This window comes from Pelecanus crispus, chromosome 3, assembly GCF_030463565.1.
Source record: "Pelecanus crispus isolate bPelCri1 chromosome 3, bPelCri1.pri, whole genome shotgun sequence".
NCBI classification, from domain to species: domain Eukaryota; kingdom Metazoa; phylum Chordata; class Aves; order Pelecaniformes; family Pelecanidae; genus Pelecanus; species Pelecanus crispus.
In genome coordinates, this window is record NC_134645.1 from 108,713,757 (window position 1) to 108,741,173 (window position 27,417).

Consider the following 27,417-nt stretch of genomic DNA (forward strand, 5'->3'; position numbering starts at 1 on the left):
TTCTTTCAATGGTCTAATTACAAACCTATAGAGAAAACAGTGCTGTGGAGTTTAAACATTGTCATGGTCACTGACCTCGAAGCTGAACAGAGAAAGCAAATCTGATACAGTCCTTCGCTTTACTTCTAAGTGGCGCTGAAAATCCACATCTAATATTTGTTATATTTATTTACATGCCATACTTCATTATAGTAGCAAGACCTAAGAAAATACCTTGCTTAAATCAAGACAGATAAAATATACTCTGCCCTTCATGAGCTTGTCCTTGGAGGCCAGGATGGAGAAGTGCTATGAGCTTTCCTATAGTACAAATAAGAAAGAATTTGCTTTATATGGCAAACATGATGGGCCACTAGCTAGGTGTGTCAATATGCTGGCCACTTCATTGAGGATGCATGCAGGTCCCTGAGAAATACTGGTTTCATATTACCAAAACTGCAGCCTAATCTGAGTCCTTCTTGTGAAATGCTCTTGAATGCTGTTGATAGACTTGATCAGGAAGACAGCTTTCAATAGACTCTAATATAATGGGCAACACACCAGGGTTTCTATGATTTGCATCAGAAGAGGGGGGCTTGTACATGTCCTGTTAAAAGATTTGTGGCTTTATTACTGTGTTATAGTTGTAATTCATTTTACAGCAATGAATTTATTCAATGAATGTAGCAAGATTTTCCTCTTCTTTGTCAAGAAAAATGTGATTGTCTGATTAAGTTCCTGGAGTAGAATGCAGGATTTTGTGGTTAGGTTTCTGATTTCTGTTTAGACTGAGTCTAAATCTTGACTTTTTTGTGACTCAAGTTCTCTACCTGTGAGATGGGGAAAGTAATTTCTTTCTACTCCCTTTTATTCAGCTCTGTTTAGGTTATAAACTGTTCCAGGTAAAGCATGTGTTGATTTCTTTGAATGTAAAGAGTTTAGCAGCAACAGAGCATTGGTTCTGCTCAGGTCACCACAAGGATCTCAGACTGATTAGGATTAAAAAACCATGGCTGTTGCCTAACATCTCAGATCACAGGAGCCTGACTTGTCTGTGGTCCCATCCTTCACACTCTTCACTTGCTGATGTATATTTGAGTCTATCACACCTCTGTTCTTTTGCATACCTGAAATTGTTGGGGGGATTTCACAGGTCACAAGGAATGCAGCAGATGTTACAGCCTTTTCTACAGGCTCCCTTAGTTGTATCTTTGATGGTAGGTTAGAGAGTGCTAGGGAATGTTCCCAGACATGGGACTCTTACGTATTGGGTTAGATTGCCAGAAGAGTTCCTAGTACAGCTCTAGGCCAGGCAATTGTCAGTTTTCTAAGCAATACCTGGGCACGGTTCCAGTTCCACAGTTTTCCTCTGTAAAGTCTTCAGTGGCGATGGTGTGATATAAAAGAGGTAATGGCAAACTGTGTATAGTATGGTCAATGTTTAAGAGATATGTGACCACAGTGAATGGTCACCAGCAAAAGATATTAATAATCTTTTCTTTTCTCATCAGCACTGTAACATCTGGATGCCTATTTGAAGCACATATTTCTGAAGCTACTTGGCCTACAAACTCAGCAAGACATTTCATAAAAAATTTCTCTCTGAAACTTTCCTTAAACTTCTGGTTTATGGCTACTCCTTTTAGTTTGGTTTCACAAATACTTCCTGCATCCTTCTCAGGCAACAGAGATATTCTGAAATTAAAAGAAAAAAGAAAGCAAAGACAGACTGTTTAATTTTTTTCACCTATAAAATCTTAATTTAAATGGTGTCTAAATTAATAATTCATAGCAAGTGCATTATGTGATTAATGAAGTCTCCTTTTGTAATATGTACTTATGTATTATGATATTATTTGCATTACAAATATACAATGTTTATTTTCTCAGTGTAACCGTTCTTAAAAGGGTAGTTAGAGAAAAGAGCTGGGGTTTGACTATCCCTGGGAGAGTTAGCAGACACGTAGTATTTTAAATGTGTTTAAAATATTGGGTTTGGGTCCTGTAACTACTGTTTAAGTTATCATCCCTAAAATAAATTTGCTACCACAGTATTTAGCAGCCAGCTGCAAAGTAGAAATTGAAGACCTTAGTGTAAACCCATGCAAATTACTTCAGTGGAACTGCATCAGTTTACTTGCAGCTCATATATATGCACAAGAAGTCCTAGCATACATGTTAGATCTTTGTCTAGCTCACTTAATTTCCTCTGTACCAAGTGTATTATAAGGGGAAACAGGACCCTGCCTTTTGCTGTCACAAACAATCTCTCATATTTCCTACTTTCTCCTCATTGATGTAAATGTGAGATTATTGTCCCTCTGTTCTTTGTGAATAAGTCCCAGATTGTCTCTCTTTGTGGGTTCATGCTCGAAAAGCATCCTGCCCTGAATGTTCATTTAAGACACCGTTAAAAAGAGGTGCACATGGTAAAACAAATTAATTTGAAAAAATATTCATGATAATCCTTTTGTGATGTTCAGCCTACACCATCTTCAAGTCTGGAGTGAAGGTTCAGGTCAGTTCTTGTTCTGTCCTCACAGAGAATAACAAAAAAATTCCAATTTCCTCTTACATTATGTGCATAGAAAATCCACTTTAACAGTTGAAATAGCTAGAATTTGAAATATATGACCCTAACCTACCCAGGTGAGTCTTCATATGACTTGCTTGCTCAGGAAAGTGAGGAGACTATTTCACCACACTCAGAGTCTGTTGAAGGAATTAAACAATAAAAGCAAAAGAAGACTCTGTCAGACAGTTTTATCTGCTCCAAGGCTTTCTGGTTCTCCATGCAATGAGTCTTGCTTGGAAAAACATGGCCCCAGGACCTGTGATTAAGGACTGTTAAATACTCAGCAAATGGTCACAGCATCAAATAGAAGGAAAAGGAGAGATGAGAGAAGGAAACCTTGCATATCAGGCCAGTGTAAGAGCAAAATGCAAGCTCTTACTTTATCCCCTTCACTCTATGCAGATGACTGCTGTAAAAAATCCCTTCTGAAAAGTGACGTTTCCAGGAAGATAACAGTAAATGACAGTTTAGAAGAGGGAACAATTTACTGATATTCTGAACCTGAATAGTTAGTTGCCTGGGTAAGGTTTGTTTTGTTTCCTTTTTCTTTCATTTTTTCTTGCTTTTATTACAACCCCTCAAGCTCTGGAAGTGGGTGTCTTCAATTACAAGGTATTTAAATCAGCTGTTTCAGTAACGTATTTGCTATTTTGATCAACTTTTGAATGCTAATTAGAACATTCTTCCTACTGCTTTTCTCCTTAGGAGCTAGAAATTCAGCTGTGTAAATCAGCTTTTGATGATGTACACAGTGGTATGTTTGAACTTTAAAGAGAATAGAGTTGTTGCAACAGCATGTTTACCATAACGGTATTCAACTTCTCTTTGTCAACAATAACAAAGAATGGCAGAGGGAAAACAGATAGCTTTGTACCTAAGAGGTTAGACTGCAGTTCAGGAGGTCAGTTCTTTTGAATCAGTTTTTCTGAATGAGTTTCTTGAAAGACTAGGTCACTTCTTTTTCTGCAACACATTTCCTGTCTGACAATTAAAACCCAGTCCCTTACCTGAAAAATAGGAAATAAATTTTCCCTACCACACCAAAATGCTTTAAGGCTGTTTCTAAAGCTTTCATCCTCCTCTTCATAAACGATCAGTGCTACATACAACCTAGGGAGTGCCTTTTTTTTTATTATTTTTAAACAGTGGGATATCTACAGGAGAATGAGTGACATTTTCATTGACATTCTCCATGCTACCTCTTTCCCAGCTAAATTTTCTTCATAATTAGATTGTGTGGGATGCTAAACAGTAGCCAAACCTACTGCACCAGCAGGATGCACCTAGTGAGACCAACATGATTTGTCCTCTCAGTCCACTGAAACAAACTTACCAGACTTCAAGATACAGAGTGATTCCTCTTTCCTGGTCTGCTAGGTGTGAAGATGCTGCAGTTCCTGATCCAGCCTGCAGTGAGACTGAGCACACGCTCTGTACACAATATACACACTGTACAAAACCAGCCAACCACCAACAGATCAACCCCAACATGACAATAGTGTCTTTAGAGCTGACACCACAAACAGCACTCACATAAATTTGAACTAGCCTGATCCGGATCAGAACTAAACGGCAGAGCATTAAATGGGCCCATCTTGTTCTTACTTGCTAGCTAACCAGACTCAAAGATTTCTAGCAGATCTGACACCCTCCACACACATATAATTACACAGGCCCCTCTGTAGCTGGCCTAGACTTCCCAGTAGCTATCCCCCAGATCTCATGTCATACTTACTGCCTAGTCTAGCTTGACGTTTGCTACTGTCTCACAGACACACATAGATCTCTCCAGTAGCTAGCCCATAGACCTGTGCTCTCCCCAGTATCTCCCACACTGCTTGAACTACTTGTCAGTTTGTCCACCTTGAAGTTTGCAAGCTTCTCATACACAAATGCACACACATGGAACAGAAAGCACATTCTCACAGAAAAATGTCTAGTGAACTTACCAGCTACCTGCTTAGATGTAACTGGCTCCTTTTATTCCCCTTTCTCTCTCTTTTCCCATGCTTGTTCTCTCAAGATCCACCATTTCTCTGCCCACACCTCTTCCCAAATAAACAGCCTGCCTTGGATTACTTTTTCTGCATTATTCCCAGTCGTGCTACATCCACACCCAAATCTGGTGTTTCTGAAGGACTGGGGAGATGACTACAGGTTTGTTTATGTGAATGTTTTGTGATGGTAAAACCTTCTTAGAGAAAGACTGACAGTCTTGTTTGGTCTGTGGAGTTAATATCTGTACCTGGATGCTTGTTGATACCTGTATTCTACTCTGTAGGAATTTATCTGGGCAAAGAACTGTGAGGTTTATCTCACTTCTGTGCACAATTTTAAACTAACCAGGTGTTAGATGTCAACAACAAATGAAAAGTAATTTAAAATTTACTCAAAACTAATGATAAGAAAACTAAATACACAAGAGGAGGCAGTACCAGACTGAAAGCAATGTCAAGATTCTAGGGTTTATTTCATTAATTAAACCTTTTGAATATCAAATATCACAAGCTTTTGCAGCCTGGCTCTTTTCTTCGTATAACTGAGTATCTTTCAAAGCTACCATTAACCACAAGCTGATTCTGAATTAGAGTCAGAATTCTGACTTCACATGGACAGCCAAGACTTGGCTGGATACCACTACAGGGATCCAAATGGGTATCCACAGTTTGTTCTGAGGGAATATAAAATCAGTTTGTTACAGTGGTGTAATTACAGTCTTCATAAGCATTTTGTTCTTGCATTTTGGATTTGGGCACTCCTGAAAAGATCTCAGATGTGTTACATTTCAGAGCATTCTGCGATGCTCGTTGTTTCCTCTCAGGATTTGGAAAAGAGTGGATTCATGAGTACAAAGTAGAGAATAGCAGGTCGAGGGTTTTCTATTCGTAACATAATTATAGAGGTCTTTTTGTGTGAGTAGTTCAGTAGGCATCCATATTTGGTTATTCTAGTTTGGTAGTTGTGTATGTTACTGTCTGCAGAGGTATGCAATGCTAGGGACAGGTGCTTCAGATTCAATGGGAATAAACAAAGAGAAAAGATTTTTTGGCACTGTGTATTTATGTGATTATTGACATCAGCTTAGAGAAAGCAGCATACTAGTACAATGATTTCCACTTAATGTGATCACTAGCTAATTTGATCCTCCCTGTTATTTGATTTGATCTCCAGGAAATAAATCATTTCTATTGATTCTTATTGTGGGTTCTTATTGCTTATTTTGTTCACGTCCACTTCAGCTAATACTAGATAATTCAATCAACATTTATTGAATCTGCCATGGAAAAGGGAAGAGTAATCATGTTGTTTACAACATAAAAATAGACTTGTATCATGCTTCTTTTCTACTTTCCTTTTCAGTTTTCCTGCACCAGTAGATAATGACTTGAAATTAGTAGTTACCTTTGAGAGAAGCTGGAAATTAACATTTTACAGCACCTGCAACATGGCCAAGCACAAGTTAAAAATAAAAATGTAAAAAGCTATTAACATGTTTCTGCTCTCATTTGTACTGATGTATAAGAGGCCACACTGCTGAAGACAGGCAAGCTACGCTGGCATGAAAGCAATCAAGCCAACAGATTACATCCCTGGTCTGTCTTAACATTAGGTAATGAGCATGTACAATGTGTTGGTTTTAAATGGAAATTTCAATAATTTTGTTTTCTCAGATCATTTTATCAACATGCATTTTAGGTACTCTGCTAAGCCTCCTGTGGATAAATCATCCACTTACTTAATATGATCCAAGTAAGGTGAAAGCAAAGGTACTAAATAGCCAGGCTGTGCTGAGAATTCAGTTGAGTCAGTGGCTATGAAACGTACAGGTGGCAAAAATTAAGTTAAAGATGATGGGAGCATTAATAAGTCTTTTGAGCCACTAATGCAAAGGGATTTTACACTAGCTACTACTATTAATATGAAGGGAAGCCACAGAGGTGATTCTCCTGCTCATTGACCAGTGATCACATTTCTTAGGCATGAAGTGTGAAAACCATGATCTTCTTAAACACAAATACTTTCTACATTTTTGCCTCAAAATGTGGGATCCCAAACCAGATCCTCTACTGAGCAATGGATAAGTAAGGCTGGGGTTTATTTTGATTTTCAGCAAGTGACAGCCCTTTTAATAAAGATGCCAGTATAAAATCAAACAGCAACTCAATGGAGTGGAAAATACTTCATATTCAAACAACTGCTTCTAATTGGATCTCTGCTCTAATTTTATCATGCTTCATTTTTATGGTCAACCACTCAAAGAAAGTAGATATTTATAGCATGGCCAAGATGTTTTTGTTATATTTATCAACAAATAAGTACCATTTTATTATAAGGAGATGTTTAGTCTTTTTATATAGTTCATATATTTGTTGCAGATTATTGAACTGTAAAATATGAGACTGCAGAAAAAACCCTAAAGCTTGAGGTATTTACATTTTATAACATGATTTTAGTAAAGGAATAAGTATAAAGAAATGCCTGACAATGATCACTGTTTTTGGATCTGTGCTAAGGACCTGTTGTATGTTTTAATTTAGAATGTTCCCTGCTCCAGGGAAAACAAGAAAACCCATCATATAAGTCTTCCTTTTATAAACTGTTCTTGGAAAGAGATGGTCATTTTAGTGAATTGCAAATGATTGTACTAAATAGTGAGATGGAGAGTAAAGTTGTCATATGTCTAAATCATGTCTCATATTCTGTAACTGGAATTACAGTATGCATACATCAATGCAAATTAAATTCCAGTAGGTTTTCCCATATCTCTTTGCAAGTTTCTAAAATATTTATAATTGTCACTTCTTAAAGCTCTTTAAGAATTGTCTTTCATCAATCTATCAAAATGGACATTCATATTATTGTTATATCACAGGAGATCTTACACTGAGATGGTTATTTTACCACCAAATATTTTAATTACTCAGATGCTTAAATCAGCATAAAAAGCTAATTTGTGTATTGTGTAGAGACTGGAAGAGATCAATGTCCCAGTCTGGAAGACATGAATGTTCCAGTCTCTGGTTCCAAGGTTCATAAACTGACTCTTCTGCAAGATACATCAGACAATACCTACAGACTAGATTTTCTCCATGCTGTATAAGAATAAAACTTGTGAGAGGCAAGCCATTCTGACCTGATGGGAACCATTTTCCATCCCTAAACCTGGACAAATTCATAAGCAACATATGGGGTTTTGTAGATAGAGGACTCTTCCAACAGCTCAGGGCAATAGTCCATTTTGACTACTGTCAGATCTCCAACTGTGGCCAGTCTCTGCTGATTCAGAAGAAACCAGCAAAAATAAAATAAATAGCATCAATCTAGCTAATTATGCACCAAGAAAAAAAATCTTCATGAAGTATCACATTCTAAAAATTACTGTTTCTGCCCATTAATTGTAAAGGGAGCCTAAGGTGACTGGATCAGATATAGGTAAGTATATTTTGTAGGTGGATGAAGTCTACCCACCATGCCTATAGAAGTTCAGGAAAATAATCTGTCAAAATACTGAATTAGTGCAGTTTATTTCATACTTCAAGAATGGCTGTCTTCATTGTAATAATTTGATATTTTTGTGTAAAAGATCCTGTACTGAAATCAGTCCCACTATCTCAGTGCAGTGGCTGTTCATGTTCTTGCATAGAAGAGAAAAACACAGGCAAGATAACTTCAGTCGATTCCTTCCATGTCACTTCTGGAATCAAATGCAGGTCTTAGAAGGGCTACATCATCTTCTGGAGAGAAGAGAGACTTGCCACTTTCTATTGTTTACAGGAATCTAGGGTCACTAAGTCCTTAAATGTGTGTATTTCAGTTAGATGCCTTAAGTTAGGAGGGAGGAATGTGGGCTTCTATGCCTTTGAAGAAATCAATGAAATGTTTTCACAGAAGCTAGGAATAAGAAAAAATTAGTCTTGCAAATTCAGTAAGATATTAACCGTATACTGGGAAAATGTAATAGCAATGCAGTTTTCCTTGCAGGCATATTGCTCTAACCCTGTTAGAGTAAACTTTAGAAATTCAAAGAAAAGAAAGCAATAAAAGCACATTTGAATGAACCAGCACTGATCAAATGATATGTAAAGAATAAAATAAACCAATGAAAAAAGACATAGTCAGTTTAACTGACTAATGACTGAAAGTTGTGTATCAGACTGCGAGATAAACATATGAATAAAATTTCCTTCTGAAATTAATTGAAAAGTCAGTTCAGTGTTACTGCAGAAAATCCATAAAGCTCAAGTAGCCTTGCCATTCATTGTTGACAGGCAGGACAGAGAGGCTGCAGATCTTGTTACTGGAATCAGTGGTGCTGAATCAGGCCCTCTTGCAAAGACAGCAAAATATTTTGTTTGGCTATGTAGTACAAATCATGGTATTACAGAAATTAAGTTCTATTCTCCTTATTCAGCAGCATTTCTTTCAGATTTGGAAAGAGTAGAACTGTTCCTTATATCTATATTCTACTACCTTTATTTAGCTTAGTACTATCCTTGCTGCAAATACCAGCAGATTAAGGTACTGCATAACAACCATGAGTCAAGAAAGGGTGAAGAAGAGCTGTCACAAAGCTCAGTATTTTTCACACCTTGGCATTAAAGTGTGAAAAAGAAGAGACCTGGACCTTAATTCCAAGAAAAATGTAAAAGGCAGCCAATACTAAGGTGCAATGCAGTCCTGTTACGATTCTTAAGAATCCAGCAAAGAATTACAAACAAAAGTATTTTTGGTCTAAAATAAGTACTATGGCTTATACAACACCATTTGTTAGTACCATCAGAAAGCTATTTACATAGATACACAGACATCTGGTAACTGTATTAGGATGAGCATTATTTACAATATCATGACTACACTAACAGTCTTCAAGTCTGAAAAAAAAAAGATGAAAACAAGTCCATATAATCACAAATGGCATGAAAGAATGGATATTGTTTGATTATTTCCTCTCCCTTTCAGAGTAGGAACACAGGAAACCAAATGAACCCATTAGGAAAGTTAAAAAACAGCCAAAAGAGTGATTTGATTGAGTGGTGATTGCTTGAAAAAACAAGTTGAACTTCTGGTCAAAACTTTTTGTGGATGCTGAAGGTTTACACAGATTCAAAAGGAAACTGCACAAATTGAGTAGAGAAATCCACTGCGGTTCCACATAGAAACTACATCTAACTCAAGCAGTCATAACCCCGTGGAATCATTGAACAATTTAGGTTGGAAATGACCTCTGGAGGTCATCTAGTCCAACTTTCTGCTAGAAGTAGCGCTAACTTCAAAGTTAGTACAAGTTACTCAGGTCCGAGCATGAAGATCCTACAACCACTCTGAGCAAACTGTTCCAGTGCTTAACAACTCTCATAGTAAAAATATCTTCCATGCATCTACTTGAAATTTCTCTCACTGCAAGTTGTGACTGTTTCCTATTATTTGTTGGCTATGCATCTCTGAGAAAACTCCGGTGCCTTTTTTCTTCTAACTCCCCATTAGGTACAACAATTAGGTCACTCTTCAGTGCCCTCTTTCAACCACAGAACAAACCCAGCCTCCAATGTCTCCTTTCATGTTGTACGCTCTGTCTCTCCACCCATTTTAGTGGCACTCTGCTGGACACCACTTTGTAAATTTCTTTCTTAGACAACTGGACACAAGTGCTATGCTGAAAATTATTACAGGTTGAAAATCAGAGACTAGAGTGAAAAGTGAAGTAGTACCTTTCTGCTGTCCTTATATCCTTTTCCAGGCACCCATTTTTGGCTACTGTGGGAGAAAGACGAGTGGGCTAGACGCACTTTGGATTGACACGGTATGTCTGTCTTTATGTTCATTATTATAAACTTATTAGTTTTTATGATTTATTGTCTTTAGTTATTATTTGTATTACCACATTGCTATTTATCAGAGTAATCCTGTTCCAAACAAAGAGGATCAGGGCCAAGTATGACTTGTTCTGAAGGGATTTGTCCTGTCTTCAGCCAATATCAGGTCTCCCTTTCATTTGTTTTTGTGTTTTGTGTTTTATTTCACTTTATTCAAATGAAACCTAGCCTGGCAGTGGTTTAATAATCAGGGACTGCTGGTTTTACTGTATTTATCAAAGACCAAATGCCAAAAATACTGAACCTCAATCTTCTGCTTGAAATATGGCTCCAGAGAAATAAAATGTATAAATAGGCCATTTTCTGTTAAAATAAAAGTGAAAGTATAAACTCCTTAATTTCCTTCTAATATTTTAAATTAATAAATACATTTTTAAATTTTACTAAATTATTCTATTGTATTTAAACTCCACATTAAAATATTCCTTCTCTAATGCTAATCAGAATGGGAAGTGATTATTGAGAAGTACAATATTTGCCTGGGGTAAAATTTATTTTCATAAGAAATGTAATGCCAGCTGTTCAAGTCTTCTTCAAGAAAAAGGACGACGTTTTTTTTTATCTCTGCTTTTCATATTCTCTTTCACCCCACCATAAGCAGAAAGAAATTCTTTCACCTCTTGAAGTCAAAACTCTAGCAAACCAGGATTTCCTAGTGAAGATTTTCCAAGCCTAATGAAAGCAAATACAGAAAGAAAAAAAGAAGCAATAAACAAGGAACAGCCTCATTCCTTTCTTAATCAGAAGAGTATAGGTAATGTGAAATTCCATAAACTTGCTCAAAACCTGGGTATTTGATGTGTTTGGTGATGTCTAGTGACTTGCTGCGCTTCCATGCACACTGCACAGCTTGCAATGTCCACAAGTCTACCATAGCAGTCAACATTTGGGAGCAAGCCTATTTGTGCATGTTTGACAGAGGAACAGAAGATAAATGTGATTTGTTTGCCTCAAGTCTTAAGAAAAAATTAACACTTTTTTTGTGTGTGTTTTTCTTAAGTCATCAAGCACAACTTCCCAATGCTTGCCACACCATAAGAGTTGAGACTTTCTGTTCACTCTCAAGCCATTGTCATAACCATTTTTCTTGCTGTTTACATCTTCCCTGGGATTTTCAGCCTCCAATACACAGAAACTTGCAAGCAAACTTGTAGCCTGCAAACTGCAGCTGCTGTTGAAAATATTCATTCCCTAATCAGGTCTTGCCTAGTTATCTTCTGTCAGAGGAAGGAGTTCTTTGTTCAACCAAGGTCACAGAAAAAGTGTTTGGTGTCCCCATCATACCTTTTCCCAGACAATTGCCCCACTTCTCTTCTGCATGTTACCAGTTTTCTCAGTTCTGTCATGTAGCTCTCTTGTACAAGCAGTCCTTACTCTATTCCAGCCAAAAGAAGTATTAGAAAAGGATGTTTAAAAATCTTAAAGAGTATTTATTCAGACTTGATGAAATTTATATCTTGGAATGTGTCATGGTCCACCAGTACAAGAAGACAATGTAAACTCCAGTCCAGAGTCCCCCTCCTGTATGGCATAGGTCTGCCTCTATTAGCTAAAGCTTAAGTACTGGCCTTTGGTCTGAGCTGAGTAAAAATACGAGTCAGTATCTTTCCACTGAAATTAGAGCTCCTGAGTTCTCTGGTACAGAAAGAGTTTCTTTGAATATGGTGAATCAACAAATATGCTTTGAAATGATTATGCTTTCTCATACATCAAATGCTTAGACAAGTTTCCTTTTAATTTGGAAACTATATTGTTCTGGACCTCTCCCAGCTACTTCCACCTACAGCAGATAACTATCTTTCTTCTTTCAGACACATAGAAAGAATAACACAATCCCAAACCATATATTAAAGCCAAATTGCAGATTGTCCAGGGTTACAGATATAATTCTCTGTGATACCTCTCTTTCCAAGTTCAAGATGTCCATCTCTGCCTGAGACATTTCTATTGTCAGGATTTCTCTCCACTGTATATAATCTCTAATTCCATTTGTTATAGGGATCTAATCCTAGTCAATACTGCATTCACCCCCTTGTTTTACTCTTCCACTTCTTGTCATTGAAGTTTCCTTCCTTGTGTACTGCATTTTTTCTCTGTTTTGAATAATGGTTACCTAGTCTTCCTGATTATCCAATGGCCATTTCATTTTTTTCTCCCTGGCTGTGATCTGCCATATATCCACACTTGCTAATGAGGTCTTCCTGACTAAAAACCTTTGCACATGCTGAGAGTTTCTTTGTTCTCATCACAGTTCTGAAAACTAAAGGTCAGCAGTGGTTGGACTAAAATCATGGTCTTACATGAAGATTGCCATTATGTGGAAGGATTTCTGAAGTCAGCTGTAGACACCAAGTACTCACATGCCCATTTTAGAGGTATAAACCAGTTGGAATGAGATTAAAAACACATGGCAACATCTACATAACTAGTGGAAGTACTTATAATTTCTCATATTCAAGAGCTCATTATGGCTGTATCTTTACTCCATTATAGGGTAAAATCCAGGCAAGATTCATATCTTCACCTTTTATCACATGCTCTGGATTCTATCAAGAGGAAAGCTGGACATATATTTGACATATACAGCACGCTATATGGCTGCCTTTTCTAGGTGGATTATCAGGGTGCCAGGCTTGCAAGGGTACAATGTCATACTTTCCAAACAGTAAGTGGCAACGCATCATATAAAACCTACATGTCCTTGGAGCACAGGTTAGATTATGTTGTCCTCTCAGCAAATAAATGTTCAGAAAAGTATAGCATTCATAGATGAGAATGCCCTTCCAAGAATGTGTAAACAGCTGACAGTATAAATGCATTAAAAAACGTCTTCTTAACTTGGGCATAGTTTTTGCTAAAAAGATCATTGTCTGCTCAGTAAAACTAAATCCAAACATCCAGACCAAAAGCTCAAACTATTGCTCATGTCTGAGGATTTGCATACTATTGCTACCTGCCAGTAATGAAAAAGTATATGTATTCTCTCTAAGTGTCAGTGTCTGTGTTGCAGCTCCAATTTTTCCTCTTCATTTTTGCAAGAACAATATATTTTACTGGTGCTATATTATTCCTCCTACATTCCCCTCTCAGAAAGAAAAAAAAAAAGTCACTACCACTGCCTATCTAGAGGGGTGACATTTACTGAAGTTAAAGGATTCATAAAGGATAACCACAGTGTGCTAGAGGGGCCTATTGTTTCTAAAGAGAAAAGGTTAAAAAGTAGACTTCCATCAAATAAAAGGCTTAGACAATAGGAAACAGAAAAAGACAGGTTGAGACAGTAATATGTTCTGGTTATGTTTACACTAAGAGACCTGAGAATTTACCTCAATCCAGTATCTCGTTGTACACACAGCTATATCTTGACTCTACGCAGACTCTAGTTCTGGATACACACCATTGCTTTTGCACACTGGAGGCAGATACTCAGGTATCAAAGGATGAGTAATCATTGCCCCTCCACCCCCTTCCTAATGAAGCAAGCAGGTTTTGGCAATAGTCGCTTGCTTGCCTTGAGGGAAAGGTAAGTATGCTGAAACACACTGGGGCAGTCTTCGTACTGTTCATTTAAAAGACTAGAAGCACTACATACCACAAACTCCCTTATTTCTTTTGGTCACAGTGTAGCTGCTACTATGGGGAATACACTGGGCTGATAATATCCTTGTGAAGAATTGAAAGATGGTGCCTCTCCCACAGTGTGGTACAACAATGAAACTTCTGTATAAAATGCAGAAGCAAAAATGTATAGGTGGAGCTTTTCTTGACCATAAATGAGCTAGTTCACACTATTCCCATTCCTGGAGTAGACACTTTCTAACAGAAGGATTTCCTGATAGTCTCAAGAAATTATTGTAGAAGATGTCAGAACAAGACTGGACCTGGTGGGTGTTGCTTATCATGTGGTCATGAGCCTTAAAAGCACCCAAAACAAGTACTGTCATAGCCCTCACCTCCACAATGTGCTGTTCTTTTTCTCGCTGTTTTTACTGCCATGGTTAAGTCTGGGGAGCAGCTTGATCGCCAGAGGCTCTTGATCAGGGGCTGTGACTAAGGCACCACACAGGGACCTCTGGTTTCTTGCTCGTGTAGAGCCAAGTGGAGGCTGACTGAAAAAATAAGTTTTTGTCTATCCTCTGGTCAAAACTCCCAGCAAGGGCTAAATTGGTTACCAATTTTGTTGGGATTTAACTTCTCTCTTTAAAATTTCCTGGGGTTGCTTAGAAATACGTTCTCAGTAACCTTTTCTTTGATAGAAATGTCTTTCTTGCTCTAACCCTTTCATGGAAAATCTCTTTCCATTTCAATCCTTACCACACTGGTTAGAAAAGAAATAACTTTTATAACAATCTTCAAAATATTTTTTTGCCTTCTTCTACATTAGTGTCAGAGGCTAAGATATCTTTCACACTGTTTCCCTTTCAAAGACTTTGCATTCACAAATGCACATGGGCCTAATTAGAGCCAGAATATTTCTGATGGAAGAAAGTTCACATTTAAAAGGCTATAGTATTGCAATGCATCCCATAAAGGAATCTGGAGGTAAGCAGTAATATCCCAACAGTGAATATTGTTGTTCTTGAAGAGTAAGACCTCTGGAATATTTCCCCTGTATTGGGGGTAAAATTTTTGGAGGGTTGAAGTCATGCCTCAGTTAGTGTAAATTTGAGCTGAAAAGCAACAGATTCCTCTGCCACAGGAGGATCCTTCACAGTCATTCACTTTATCCCACTATTTCCTTCCTCAGGGAAGGACACGACATCGTCTCGTAATGCAGTGTAGTACTCTGTGTGCAACTGTCTATATCCTATGGTGTCATAACTGAGATCCTGCTGTTCAGCTAACAGACCCCTTGTAGCACCTGTGTTCCTCTGTGACATGCCACAGTGATTGATGGTGCTCTGCTGCACTAGGCTCTATTTGTTCTGGAGTTAAAGGCATTGCCGTACTGTATCTAAACAGCCTCTGTCCTCCACAGTTCTGTCTTAGCAATTCCAGCTGGTTAAAGGATAAGTGTCTCCCTAAATATGTGGATCATTAACCCTGGTGAGGTAGTATTTGAACTTTACAGTCACAGCTTCCCCCAGAAACATTGGTTCATTATTTTGTTTATGTAGACAAAGAATGCCTGCTTACTAAACTGTATGGTCACATCTGTTATGCAGCTAAGATCTCTGGCACAGATGGATTGAAAAGTAAAACGAAACATCACTGATGTCTTTGCAGAAAGGTTATAGTTACAGGACTATGCAAGTTCCAGTGTCAATGGGTACTTTGCGCCTCCTCCTTATGGATACAAACTGAGATAATACCTCTCCTGAGTGCTCCAGGGATCTTGTTCCATGATGTACATGACATGACACTGCAGTTTCTCACTCGCCCATATTGTTTAGCTTGGCAATACTCACAACCTACTTTTTTTTTTCTCTCATTTTAGTCATATTCTGGCTTTATTTGATTTATGCTATGCCTTCCTTTCAGTTGTTAAGATAACATGTTATTTACCAACAACTGTCAGGATGAAGTAGGGCTTTTACAACATCTCACTCTGATTTTGCAAGTGTCTCTCCTAATGCTCACCCTCTTCATTTGTATGACCAAATACCAGGGGTGATTGTAATCCTATGTGTGCTAGTTACTCAGACTCCAATATCATTCTGATCTTTTATTAGTGGATATGCTTTACCAGGTACCACTACCTCACTCTCTCTTATCCTCTCATTTCATTATCCTTAAGGATGCTCAGCATCACTACCCTTTGTCTCTCCAACCCAGATTTCTAATGCTATTTTTTTCAGTTCAGGCCAATAGACTACCAGATACCAGCTTCCCTACCTCAGCTGTATCCACCTTAAATGCTTTTGCATCACCACAGTTTGTCAATGATATCTTCTCTGTAAAGATGTTGGCAGCTTTTTTTACAATACTGAACAGTCAAACTATTCCAGAGGGTGCTGGCATCTCTGACTGTATATTTTCAGATGATTTGCACCTTTTCTCCTCAATCCTATATTTAGCTTTGGTTAAATATGTTAGCACTGTGTAACATATGCTGTCAAACTCATAATAAAGAGCAAAACTTAAAGGAAGAACTGCATTTACCTTTTTGAGGTAAGTTTATTCTTTTCAAATGATAGCTGGTCACTGTTACCGGGTTTTAGAGGTCTGGGAACCATCTGTTTAAAGTCTAATTATCACTAGACAATTTTGACTCCATTTTGATGGTTTTACAAATGAGTTTTTTATTCCTATCAGATAATTCTGGATATACAGAATAAATCTGTCACAATCTCCCTCACATAACTTCTTGACATGCTCTTTATATCTTCTGAACAGAAAGTCTTCAGAAAAATCCTATTTTTGCCTTAATTTTCAACTCATATTAATTTTTGAGAAAGGTGCTCTATGAGAACAAAGTGCAAACTCAGCCCCTCGAGACACTGAACTATCTCATCAGCAACAGTTAGTATAAGCTTCTGTGTCCCTGCCCACCAGGAATGGGAATTAGACCATAAGCTTAATTTACACAACTGAATAATGATGACTTATGGATTTTAGTGACCTGACTCAGACTTCAATGGACTAGATATGAAAAGTGCAGGATAGAACAATTTTCCTCAGTCATACTTACTCTGCTTCTACTCTATTGGAAAGGTATTAATTAATTCACCAGCTTGCTCAGATGTTCAACAGACTAATGTTAAAATGCTGTCCATTTTCAATGACTTACCATCTGTATGTGCTCCCCATATAAGTGCAAACTTCCTCTGTTCAGACCACTGGCAGTTTTGCAATGTTGCTGTGCATCTGGATGCTTCAGTTCCTTCCACACAAGAGAATTATCACAGTCAAATCATGGAGACTTGTATTGGGTTTTCATGGCAAGGTTTTGGTGCAGGAGGGCTACAGGGGTGGCGTTTGTGAGAAGATGCCAGAAGATTCCCCCATGTCCGATAGAGCCAATGCCAATGCTCCAAGATGGACCTGCCAGTGGCCAAGGCTGAGCCAATCAGCGATGGTGGCAGAACATCTGAATGTATTTAAGAAGGGGAAAAACATGCTGCAGAACAGCAGCTGGAGAGAGGAGTGAGAGAATATGAGAGGAACAACTCTGCAGACACCAAGGTCAGTGAAGAAGGAGGGGGAGGAGGTGCTCCAGGTGCTGGAACAGAGATTCCCCTGCAGCCCCTGGTGCAGCCCATGGTGAGGCAGCTGTGCCCCTTCAGCCCAGGGAGGTCCACGGTGGAGCAGATATCCACCTGCAGCCTGGGGAGGACCCCACGCTGGAGCAGGTGGATGTGCCCAAAGGAGGCTGTGACCCTGTGGAGAGCCCATGCTAAGGCAGACTCCTGGCAGGACCTGTGGACCTGTGGAGGAAGAGAAGCCCACACTGGAGCAGTTTTGCTGGCAGGACTTGTGACCCCGTGGGGGATCCATGCTTGAGCAGTCTGCTCCTGAAGGACTGCACCCTGTGGAAGGGACCCATGCTGGAGCAGTTTGTGAAGAACAGTAGCCCATGGGCAGCAGGCACTTTGGAGAATTTCATGGAGGACTGTCTCGTGGGAGGTACCCCACACTGGAGCAGAGGAAGAGTGTGAGGAGTCCTCCCCTGAGGAGGAAGGAGCAGCAAAGACAATGTGTGATGAACTTACTGCAGCCCCCATTCCCCGTCCCCCTGCACTGCGCCGGGGGAGGAAGTAGAGAAAATGGGGAGTGAAGTTGAGCCCAGGAAGAAGGGAGGGTTGGGGGGAAGGTGCTTTTAAGATTCAGTTTTATTTCTCATTATCTTACTCTGATTTGTTTGGCAATAGATTAAATTATTTTTCCCGAATCAAGTCTGTTTTGCCCATGATGGTAATTGGTGAGTGATCTCTCCCTGTCCTTATCTTGACCCACAAGCCTTTTGTTATATTTTCTCTCTGCTGTCCAGCTGTGGAGGGGAGTGACAGAGCAGCTTTGGTGGGCACTTGGCATCCAGCCTGGGTCAACCCACCACAAGACCGAAAGACCTTCTACAGATGGCACCACTCTAAGGACACCGTGATTAAAAATGACCAAAGTGCTGTGACAGCAATGAGTCCAGCTAAATGGACATGTCAATGTATAATAAATTCATTCCAGTACTCAATATAAAGGGAGTCTGGGCTATTCGTTTATACTTCAGATCTCCTTTATTTGGGTGTACTATTGTTGCTTATTAGAGTAAGAGTTTAAATAAAGGACCCATAGGTTGCACCACTTTAGAATAACCCCTGGGGACTTTATCAGGCAACCACATGTCCTCTTCTGGGCTTCTTGCTCCCTTTTCAGAGTTACTACATGCACATATGCCCACTGCTTGCATAACTACATGTCTAGTCCCCCAGAGGACTAGGCCACATGGTAAAAGATGTCAATGTTAAACCAGAAATCCATTTGATTATTGCAGCTCCAGCTGCGTCAGCTTCAGAGGGTTAACAGTTTTAATGGATGATCCCATTCTTCGACATCCTTTATGTAGATATGTGGCTCCAGCTAAGTTTAATAAACTTAGGCCTTCAAAATTCTTAAATGCTTTTTTTAATGTAAAACACTAACAGATGTCCTCCATGTCCTCCAAAACAGTTGAACATTTGAAAATGAGAATTTATATGGCTGTGCAAGTGCCAGTGAGCTATCTAGTGCCTGAAAAAATATCCTCAGGTTCCCCTGCTGTTGATGTTAAATACAATCTTTTCAAAGCAGCTAATTTGCCAGTGATTCACTGAGGAAAAGTCTCATTCTTGGTTAGCTGCAGAACAACTTTTCCCTTGAGGCTTATTCCCCAAGGATTTCTTCATCCTGAAGCTAGTGTCACTTTCCAATAGTATACAAAGGTCAATCTTACTAGAAAGATTTTGATTCATTCTGCTAGTTAGGGTGACAATGAACTGACAATCAGTCTATGAGATACCTTTTTGAGTAACGAAGAATTTCCTGGACGTCTGGGTTCCCAGTTTTAATAAGGCAAGCAGATACTTCGGTGTTTATTGCAGTCAAAAAACAACCAAACATGTTACATTAAGTCAACGTTCTTTGAAGCGATCAGATTTGTCTACTTGGCTGCTACAAGGTTTTAAGCTTTCAAAACTATGTTTTGGAGAAGATAAGCAATAGAAGAGTGGTCATCCATTTACTGGTTGATTATCCTGTGTGGAAAACCTCTCTGTGTCTATAGAAAGGGTTCTTTTGCATTCTTGCCTGAATCTAAACTTAGACTCAGCGATTAATTCAAAGTGCAAGAGACTCTCACTTAAAAACTCATGAGACTGATTAAATAGTAGAGGTTGTAGGATGCAAGTGCCCTTTTTGAGAAAATAATTTCTGTTTATTGCAGTTCAGCTTGAGTCTAAAAGTAACACTGAGCAGCTTTGCTGAGAGACCCCAGTGTTTCCTGTGTCAGAAGCAAAGAAAGGAGTAATACAGGTCTATCCCTCCTGCCTTCCTGTTATCTCTCTAGGCAGAGGTTCCAACCCAGTATTTTCCAAATTCTGCAGAACTTAACTAATTCAGAGACCAATATAAGTTTACAAACACTATGATCAGATGAACAATTATCGCTGCATAAGCTTGGGAATAAAATTACTGTTAACCATCTATTCCATGAAATCGTCCATGGACATGTTCTGCTCCTACAGGGAATATGCAGCAACTTACTCCAGTTCCCCATGAGCAGACATAAACTGGAACTCCAGATTTCACATGCTGCCAGAAGTGCAAGTCAAAACTATGGAACTACTCAGCAGAATAAAATGATCAGCAGGAAGGTAAAACTTCATTGAGCCAAGTTGAGGTAGGAAATATATTTCATCTGCCTTGCTGAGACTTCAGATAAATCAAACAAGGATCTTCTCCAGAGAATTGTCTGTGATTGCTTATTTTTTCAGGGATGAATTTGTGTTGGTCTTTGGGCTGTATGATGCACAAGCCTCCATCACTCTCAGACCATTGACCAGTACATGTGCCAGCCATGCAAATAGATGACAGCACCTTCATCAGGAGCAAGTAATTCTGTAATAACTCCAAATAAATGTACACAAAATAACACTATATTTCAGAAAGACATCCAATGTCTGTGACCTCATTCAGAACAGCTATAGAAGTTTTACTTAGCCATCACTAAAGTGCAACTATAACTGAGTGAAATATAATCATTGCTTTAAAGCATTACTGCGACATTACACAAGAGTCAATGAGAGGAAGCAAAAGAGATCTTTTAGAGTTGACATTACTGGTAAATTTGTAGGTAATTCCCTTTTGACTGAGTTAAGGATACACATACTCGGCACTATTATTTGGAAAAAAAATATGTCTTGAAACCTTATTGTTCATGAGAAATCAAAAATGCAGTAGTGGACTTCGAGATAATGCTTTCAGTAGTTTCCCTCTAGTATTTACTGGACTATGCATGTGGCAAGTAGCTGGTCAGGGGCTGACTTCTTGCACAGAATTTAAGGCCACAGAATCATCTAGCCAGGACTAGCAAGGGGGGTTAATAGTTAATTCATGAGCTTGACATGTTCAGTGCCCAAGCACTTTGGTTAGACTAAGGACTGGATTTACAAAACAGGAGTCAGATACTGGAATGAAACCTGGTATTCTGTGTTAGAAGCTGTATTGATCCTGACCAGGAGACTGTTGCATGTTTAGGAACTAGAGATCCACAGAGCAGTTAACCTGAGTAGGTCCGGACCTATGCTGTGTTGCATACCGTGTGACCATCAGGCCTGTGTTGTGGTCCCCAGATCCCTTGGTTGCAGAATAACTCCAGCCAGCTCATTGTAACAAAGGAGCCTGAGGGCATCTCCCCCTTGGCACTGACACTAGCGCCACCTGCATGGCTTTGGCTTTATCTAAAAGTGCAGCAAGTTCTCATGTGAACATCCTTTAGGAATAAATCTGTTTTCTTGTAAGAAAATGTTATATCAGCTTGAATGACCGAAAGGGAAAGGTTCCCTCCACAGGCAGGATCTGCTCTGCACAGGATGCCATAGGAAAATCTAACTGGGCTCCGTCTGAGACTTCATGAACGTGGGGTGCTCAGCATCTGAAGGGATTTAAGACTTGCTTGCTATCTATATCCCTCCTCTTATTCTGTCTTATTAAAGCAGTTACCTTATTAAGCCATTTGCTGCTGGTCTTACCTTATTGAGATCCAGAAAGGACCCTGCACCATCTCTCTCATCTCATCTCATCTCATCTCATCTCATCTCATCTCATCTCATCTCATCTCATCTCACCCCACCACACCTGGCGGTGCAGAACAGAAGCATCCTGTACAGTTCAAGGGAAGAGATGGACAATTGCATTGATAAAGCTGGGATATTTCTTTTGCATTGTTTTACTGTTTCTGACTGGCCAGTGCTAGCAATCCTTGCTGGGTGTGCTTGTCTCTCAAAGGATTTCAAACCACCAACAGGTGCTCGAACCCCTTCAATGACACAGAGCTGGTTAAGATCAGATGCTTCCAGATGATCCCAGCTTTTGAGTTGTGCCTCCTCTTGTCAAGGAGAAGAGCTCCAAGAGCCAATAAAGTTTTGCAACCAGCTGTCCAAGACATGACTCCATTTCAAATTGTCTGCCAACAGGCATTGCTGTCCTCTCTCCAGTCTCTAGCTGTCACCAGAGATTGCTGTCGCAAGGGACTGCAAAAGAGGCGAATGAAAAAGAAATGGACTCCAACCAAAATAAAAATACCACATTGTGTATGTTTACCTATATACAATGCAACAAGATATATCACTGGGCTCTGCACATATATAACGTGTGAGAAAGAGTCACAGACAGTATTTCAGGAGTGAACAACAGTCATCATGATCCTATCAAAGGGGATGTGAACGATCTCGTACTCCCCTGGAAGGAAGTCAAGAAGGGACTTAAGAGTTCCACAGCTTCCAGAGGTGAAGGAAATCACTAATGACTACACCAGGGCCCTACCTCATCTCACCTTAGACAGTCCTCACCATTGTGACGAGTCCAATAAGTGTTACCCAGGTTGAAACATAGCACAGTAACAACTTGTGCTCCCGTATGTGCGTATGTAAGAAAGAAATATTCTTTAGACACACATATCTGCTGAGACATCCGTAATATTTGTTACAGATTTCAGCGAGTCCTTCTAGTTGGATTTTTAATGCCTAAGCATTCAAAAGTCCATGAAGTGCCCTCGATTGCATGACAGTTAGGAAAGTCCAAAACTAACCCTGCTTCACAGACTTGATTCAGTGCTGCATTGGGTGGCTGCCCAGGCGCTGGCAGCGGGGGCTGTGGGGATGCCGCTGTGAGGGGAGGCCGGGGCTGCCCCGTGCCGGACACAGCCGGTTCCAGCCGGTTCCAGCCGGCTCCAACCGGCTCCAACCGACCCAGCGCAGGGCACGGCTGAGCCATGCCGCCAAGGTGGTGGCATCTCAGAGAAAGTGTATTTAAGGAAGGAGTTGTCCTGGTTTCAGCTGGGATAGAGTTAATTTTCTTCCTAGCAGCAGGCATAGTGCTGTGTTTTGGATTTAGGATGAGAAGAATGTTGATAACACACTGATGGTTTAGTTGTTGCTGAGTACTGCTTATGCTAGTCAAGGACTTTCCAGCTTCCCATGCTCTGCCAGGTGCACAAGAAACTGGGAGGGGGCACAGCCAGAATAGTTGATCCAAACTGGCCAAAGGGCTATTCCATACCATATGACATCATGCTCAGTATATAAAATGGGAGGAACAGGCCGGGGGCCAGCGATCGCTCCCTGGGGACTGGCTGGGTATCGGTCAGCGGGTGGTGAGAATTGCATCGTGTATCACTTGGTTTGTATGGTTTTTTAGCATTATTATTATTATTATTACTATTTTCTCTTCCTCTGCTGTCCTATTAAACTGCCTTTATCTCAACCCACAGGTTTACTTTTTTTTTCCGATTGTCTCCCCCATCCCACCGGGGTGGGGGGAGGGAGAGCGAGCGGCTGTGTGGTGAGTAGAGGAGTCTGGAGTGAAGTTGAGCCTGGGAAAGGAGGAAGGAAAGATGTTGGTTTAATGTTTGTCTTTTTGTTTACCTCTACCCAAATCCTAATTAAATATTTATTTTTATTGGTAATAAATTAAGTTATTTTTCCCCAAGTAGAATCTGTTTTGCCAGTGATGGTGACTGGTAAGGGATCTCCCTGTCTTTCTCTCAACCCAGGAGCTTTCTCATTCCTGTCTTCCTTCTTCCTCCTGCCCTGTCCCACTGAAGAGTTGCGAGCGAGCACACAGGTGGGAGTTTGGCTGCTAACCGAGGCTAGCCCACCACAAATGGCAAAGACTCAGCCAGGTTATTCTTCAAGGCATAGTCCTGACACACTTTATCTGAAAAGATGTTATCACGTGCATGCCCACAACGGGGCATTGGCACAGAACAATATCCTGTAGGTCTATACAAAGCTTATTTTGCACAGAAGTGGAAACAAGTTACACAAATGGTAGAGGCCCCATCCCTGGCAACATTCAAGGTCAGGTTGGCTGGGGCTCTGAGCAACCTGATCTAGTTAAAGCTGTCCCTGCTCACTGCAAGGGGGGTTAGGCTAGATGACCTCTAAAGGTCCCTTCCAACCCAAAGCAGTCTATGATTCTATGATTCTATAAATTAAAATGCTCACTGAAGAGATTCTTCCTGTTTCTCAAACCATTCTGAACCTTTGGTTCATTCTGACATGGATGTCCTTGCCCCATATCTATCACACGGACACAGGGTCCCCCCATGTTTACCAACCATCTCTCCATTATTCCCCTCTGTCAGAACTGCACACCTTGTACCAACCTTCTGCCCCACTTAGCCCATTCTCTTGGGAATAGATCAGCTGTTGGCCACAAGCTCTATGAAATATACTTTGAATATTGCTTTAGCAAAACCCTTATATAAGCACAAATGCTAAACAATGCTTCAGCAAGATGTTTATAATGTTTGCCACTTTTTTCCCCTCCACATTTTATCCTAATAGAAATAATCATTGTGGGTTTTCGTCTTAATGAACACATCGGAAAATCACACCAGCAGGTTTTATCCAAGTTATTAGCACCATGCTCTAACCAACTGAGCTAACCTGGCTGGTCTAGTGCTGCCTCCCATGTTGGATACTTAACTCAATAGGAGGACTCTGTTCTTATAGATTCAGTTTTCTCATCCCTGACTTATACACACACTTAGCTATAATCGAGATCTATTGCCTTATGTCTCCTTGCTAAGAAATTAGGTCTGTGAGTATCTGAGAGAAAGGATGAGAGAGTTTTAAAGTGCTTGATACTTGCCAAGTGCTAGGCATAAATTAAACTCTGTAATTTCAAAAAGGACTTAAATCCCATTGGAAGAAAAATTATTAGCACAATCTAACTTGTGTTGATATGCAGCCATGTAAACTCAAATAAAGAAATGAATAAGAGTTTAGGCTATCATCTGAGGTATTCTCATTGGTTTCCTAGTCATTTTAGAGAAGAATTTATCTTAAAGAAGCACAAGGTATTCTATATTTACAACATGTGATTGGAGAAGCAGAATTCAGTAAATAATATAATTTATAGGTGATAATAACTTTAAAATCTGATTTCTTGGAAGGTGTGCAATGTTTCTGCTTCTTGTTTGATAAATGTAGCTGCAGCTAAATTACTCTGCAAATTTATATGCAGGAACCACAGTTACTAATTGGAAGTTGAAAGCATCAGACACTCCACTAGCCCTAGCCTATTTCTGTACCAAGTAATAGGATTATTGAAAACTCTGTCCTTATGTATTGTGTTCAAGGAGAAAAGCCCTGAAAAATTCAAAGGCTTAATTTAGGCACCTTTAGAAACATATTGCAATTCTTGGACTATTCTATATAGATCAGTAAAATGAGCTACTGAGCAGGGAGTAACAAACAGAGTATATAAAAAAAAAAAAGAAATTAGAATAGCCTTTACATTCATCTCACGTATGACACGTACTTTTCATTACGGCTTATATACATTTTGGTTCATAAAATTCAACAGTAAAAGGTGCACATAAAACATATATAGCATTTTCAATTCAGGTTACTAGAATAGACTTCTTAATGGAGAGGTATTAATATGAGCTATTTCCTTCATGGATGTCCCTGAAATAAAATAGCGCATCAATCACTTCCAGCTACATTTGCAAGTTGAGCAAAAGTAATAGACTCTTAAAGGTCAACATATTGGTTGGTATAAACATGCCCCATTCACTTGCTAACAAAATACTCTAAGTTTCACCTAACTAGAGAATTATTTTCTTTAATAAGAGATTCTGGGCGGTCATCTATCCCATTATTTTCATTCATAGGCATTTACAAAGTAGGCTGTTTGGACCATAGATTTTGTATTACTCACTCCTAGCAAAAAGTAAGAAGGCTTCCTCAATTCTCATATGCAAGAAAAAGCATACTTTTGTACATATGCAAAATTTCCTTCTGCTTACTCTAAAAGATTTGAAGACTCAGTGAAAATCTATTGAACATGATCCGTGAAATAAGTCCATTTGAATGCTAAGGTCAAAGTCAAGTGGCTTTAATAAATATTTAATCTTCAGCCTTTTTTTCTGAGTAGCAATCAACTATTCAGCTCAACTGCAGATAGGCAGTCTCACTTACCCAAAGACTGCCTAACTTGGTTTTTCTTCTTGCATTTCACACCTATATCATGAAGGATAATTGTTCCTATGAACAGTTAAATAACTACTGAAATTGATCTAATTTTCTCTCAAAGGGAAACAATTTTTCATTTTATGTCTTCCTGTTTTCAGAATTTCTCTAAATCAAGATGAATATTTAAATATTTTTATTCTTCTGAAAAGCACACTGAGATATGAATGCTATAGAAATGCAAAACAACCTCAGTTGTCTGTTCATTTTGCCAGGGACATACTTTCTGCTTCAGCAGTTGTAAATCATGGCACAAAGTTAAGGGATTTTTAATATTTTTTTATACTGAAGATGCAAATTATTTCGTATGTATCTATGTTTGCAATATTCATATTTATTCCATCTCTTTTCAGATTACCTTTCAATAATAAGGGCATATGAGCAAATATTCTATATATGATTCAAGCAAGTTCACATAGTTTTTACAGTTGCGTTTTGCGCATGCTTATTTCATAAAACATACATTTTTCATTTGGACATTTGTCTATGATGCAAAGAATATCATTGTTTTTTGAACAAAAGAATGGAGTAGGTTTATTGAAGCAAGATAACAGTTTTGTCTTGCAGTTGTGCTGGTTCTTGTTGTTTCTCACTGTCCTTTTATCCAGTTAAACAAACTTTCTATGACTCGCTTTTTTTACTAGTAGTTTCCTACCATCCTTCCCTGTCATACATTTGCAGTTTAGTTTAGTAAAATGCCAAGTCTTGTAAAGAAATTATTGTCACATTATGCAACTTTCAGAGCTAACATCAGCTGACCTCAACATATAATGTGCTTATTCACTTGATTTGCATGTACTCTGACTAGTCACTGTTTACACAATCCTTTTTATTAAAATGTTAATAAACTCCATCTGTTGATATAAAAAAGCAGCTTTTTCTTCTCAGTATACATCATGGCAAAGAGGGCTGCCTAGTGAGGGGAAAAGCGGTTGCAGCTGGCCATCTACCCTGGCTCTCCCTGTCTGGGTGGGGGCAGGTAAGGACCCATTTACAGCAGAGGGTTCATATGAATGACACATTCAGAGAGCTTGGGTGCTGCCTGAGTTCACAGCAGTTCTTGTTCTGGCTTGGGGAGAAGCAGTGAGCTTGGAGCTATCCTGCCTGTGCCCATGTGGCAAGGCTGTAGTAGAGCCAGGTGTGTCAAACCGTGAGAGAGGGTGAGCTGTTTTGTGGCAAGTGTGCTGCTTACATGCACGGGCTTTGGGGGTAGGGACCTGAGGAAGAAAAACAATGGGCCCAGATAATTTATGAGTTTCAATATCTGTTGTTAGTGGCCCTGATCCTTTTCCTGTGGTCAGTAATGCAGGTGTGCTTT